Source organism: Myotis davidii, unplaced genomic scaffold (genome assembly GCF_000327345.1).
Source record: "Myotis davidii unplaced genomic scaffold, ASM32734v1 scaffold13, whole genome shotgun sequence".
NCBI lineage: Eukaryota > Metazoa > Chordata > Mammalia > Chiroptera > Vespertilionidae > Myotis > Myotis davidii.
Window position 1 is genome coordinate 887427 of NW_006286243.1, and position 3733 is coordinate 891159.

At 51.3% G+C, this 3733-nt stretch overlaps 1 protein-coding gene across 1 annotated transcript in view; it reads left to right on the forward strand.

The window, feature by feature from the left end:
* The window catches only part of SCNN1A (sodium channel epithelial 1 alpha subunit), a 22226-nt gene that overhangs the window by 1104 nt on the left and 17389 nt on the right, over positions 1-3733 (forward strand). The window lies entirely within an intron of this gene.

Consider the following 3733-nt stretch of genomic DNA (forward strand, 5'->3'; position numbering starts at 1 on the left):
CCCCCCCCCCCCCCACCCCGGTGCCTGCAAGGGTGGCGCAGAGGGTACGGAGATGCCCACTGGGCAGGCAGACTCTCAGGCCCAGGGGTAGAAGCCAAAACCGCCCCCAGGCAGACCTCCCTTTGGGCAAGATTGGGAACTCCCCACTTGCTGGGCTGGCAGTTCTTTCCAGTGGAGTTTTCCTAGTGTCCAAGGCTTATTCAAAGTGTGGTTGTTGGACCGACAGTGCCTTCCTCCTCCCTTCCTCCTGCAAGCAGTAGGGGGCGCTAATGAAGTCAAGGTGCTGGTAACTTCCCAAAGGGCAGGGTGGAGGTCATCCCCAGCCTTTCCCTGGAGGGAGAGGAGAGCAAAGAACAGGGCCGCCTCCTCCAGAGAAGAACCTATCTCAGGTGCTATGGCAATGGGGAGCCTTCAGACTGGGGGTGGAGAGTTAGGGAGCCAGAAGGAGAACGGGACAAGATAGCTGTTCCCCTCTTCCCTTGTCCAGCTGGTCGCCCGAAGACCCAGGCGAAAATAGGGAGGTGACCCCTGCCCAGGAACCTGGGTGTGTCCTGAAGTTTTGGGTTTCATCAGTGCTTTTTGCCAACGTTTGGTCTGGAAGCCAGAGGGGGTGGTAAACTGTGGAGAAGAAAGGAGGGTGGGGCTGGTGTTTGTATGTACCTTGTATTTGTGGTCACTCAGCCATGCAGCACGGTGGGAACTCCTGCCGCAAGCCAGACACAGTGCTAGGCACCTGGCAGATGGGCTTCTTAACAATTCATACAATTTTCATGGAGGGCCAGGTAGTTTGCCGGGTACGGGGAAAGAAAAAATGGAAGCGCTAGGCATATAGACAAATGCCTGCAGCACACTGTGCTAATTATAATAAAGATTGTGTGAGGTCTAGTCTCTACCTTCAAGGAGTGGAAGATTTATGGGTGCATGTGTTTGCAATTGTGTGAGTGTGTGTATTGGGTGAGCAAGCACATTGGGTGTGCGTGCAATGGAGGATTGGGTTTGGTCACATGTTGGTGGTGAAGGTCTCATATATTCTATTGTACCCAAAGGTGTGTGTTGGGCTAATGAGGGTTGGGACGTCCTGTCCTGCAGGGAAAAAACTGCTGGGCTGTTTTGTAGAGTGTCCAGGGTAAGGGGCCATTTACTACGAAGCTTCTTTATGCACCAGGCACTACTGAGTCCTCTACAGGCCCCTCCTTTAATTCTCCCAACAATCCTCCAAGACAGGTACTATTAATATCCCACTGGACACTTGAGGAAACTGAGCCAAAAAGAGACAGCTCTCAGGGCCACAAGATAGTAACTGAGCTGTGACTTACCCTCTGTTTGCCTGATCACAAACCCCCTACCTCTTCTCAATACCCAAGATGTGGGATGTAGAATAAGTAAAGTTTCCTGAGGTGTTTACATGGCATTTCCCAGTTCTTTATTATTCCTCCCTCAGCCTCTTTTCTCTTCCCTGGGTGGCCACTGGCTTTGCTCCTCTTCTTCCTGGCCCTCTGTAGCTCTCCTGCTCTAATCCTTATCCCATTTCCCCACCCCTCATCGCCTTTGGCCTTGGTGGAGAGGATGGACACTGGACTGCTCTGAGCCAGCAGGGAGGGAAGGGCTAGCAAGCAGGAGGGACAACAGGCAGAGTAGTAAGTGCTCAAATACTACTGTAGTTGAAAGATGTAGGTGAGAAATGGAGAGGGCAGGGGTGAGTCTGTTGAGGCCTGCATATTTTCTAAGGTTCCGTTGGATGCAGGTCCTGGACAGTCCAGGAAAAAGCCTCAGAGAATGAAAACCAGAACCTCTGCCTCCATGTGCCTGAAGGCCGGGAGACAGGCACCCATACAGAAAGAATCCCTTGTGCCCGGCCGGTGTGGCTCAGTAGTTGAGCACCGACCTATGAACCAAGAGGTCACGGTTCAATTCCTGGTTAGGGCACATGCCCAGGATGCAGGTTGATCCCCAGTAGGGGTCGTACTGGAGCCAGCCCATCAGTGATTCTCTTTTATCATTGATGTTTCTATCTCTCTCTCCCTCACTCTTCCTCTGTGAAATCAATTTTAAAAAAACAAAAGAAAAAATCCCTTGTGCCTGATGGGCTGGGCTGCTGCAGGGCCTAGTGGAGAGAGCACCCAGGAAGGGAGGGGAGTCAGGGGAAGCTCCTCAGTGCAGAGGAAGGTTATTGAATTCCTACTATGTGCTCGCCCGGATACTGGATGCTTTACAAGCACTACCTCATTTAATCCCGACAAGCCCATGGAGGCAGGTGTTATTATTATTTCATTTTGCAGAAGAGGAAATGGAGGCGAAACAATTGAGCAAGGTCACACAGCAACTAAAGCAACAACAAGAGCACCAAGAGCTAAACCTTATATAAACTTAATATGTGTCAGACAAATTAAATTCTACATTAATTATTTAATCCTCACCACAGACCTCTGAAGTAGGTACCAGTATTACTCTCATTTTATAGAAGAGGAAACTGAGTTAAATAACTTGCCCAAGTTAACACAGGGAGCAGGTAGTAAACCTGGGATTAAAAAACAATCCCCCCGCCCCCATCCCCAAAAGCCAGTACCTCCCTGGTTAGCAGCTGAGTAACAAATCAAATGTGTTTGATTTCAAAGCTCTTTCTCCCATTGCACTTTGAGGGGCCAGGTAGAGGCATCCAGTGTTGGGGGGTGGAGAGAGGAAGGGCAGCTGGTGAGAGTCCCTGGGGAACAGCAGCAGTAAGAGGAGGGGGTACTCGTCAGGAGTACAGGAGGGAGGGGTCTAGGGCTGTTGGCTTTTGTTTAAGAAGAGAGGCAGGAGTGGGTGGACAAGTTAATGCATCCTGGTAGGTAGTGACCCAAGTGTGAATCATGCTGGTGGCAGGTGCAGGAAGCAGAGGTGAGATGAGTGACGCCTACGGGGAAGAAGGGAGGAGGTGGGAATCAGGAGACAAGGTAACTGAATGAGGCAAAATCCGACCAGGGATGCCCACTTAGTGGCAGCTGGGCAGGGCCAGCAGAGAGGGAGGAAGGAGGAGGAGGTGCAGGATTCTCGGCTGCTTCGTAATTTCCAGGAAAGGGGTAAAGGCTAAAGACTTACCACTCTAAGCAAGGATGTTCTAAGAGTCCAATGTAAAGGGTCAGGCACTGTGGTTCCTTTTTTTCCGGCCAACACAGGAGAGGGTTTTGTTCACCCAAGAGGGAGGGCCAGTCTTCCCATCTATGGAAAACAGAACATAACTTTTCATCCGATTCTTAGAAGGATTTAGGCTTGAGCTATGGAAGGACTTGAGATTCTTAACAATGAAGGAGGTCATGGACCCTCCGGAGATGGCAGAGCAGGAGGCAGGGCAGCAGAAATGGGGTGAGGAGAGGGGCCATTCCCCAAAGGGAGAAGTGCAGGGAGGGAGGGCAGGAATCTGAGCTAGGTCTCCCTGTCCCTATCCCTGGTGGGGAGAGCTACACTTTCTGCAGGATCCAGGAACCAGGGTCTGGGGTGGCAGGCCTAGCAGGGACAGAAACCCAGACCCTTAAAGTCGACTCCTCCCACTGTCTCCTCAGTGATGGGCTCAGGAACCTCACTACCTCTGGGAAGCTGCTGTAAGAAAGTTCTTCCTCAGTTAAAGCTGCAGCTGACCTCATGATAGTATCTACCCTCTGGTCTCGGTTCTGTCTCTTTGAAGCAACCCTAAAGACACTGCCTACCCTAACCCTAACCCTAACCCTAACCCTAACCCTAACCCTAACCCTAACCC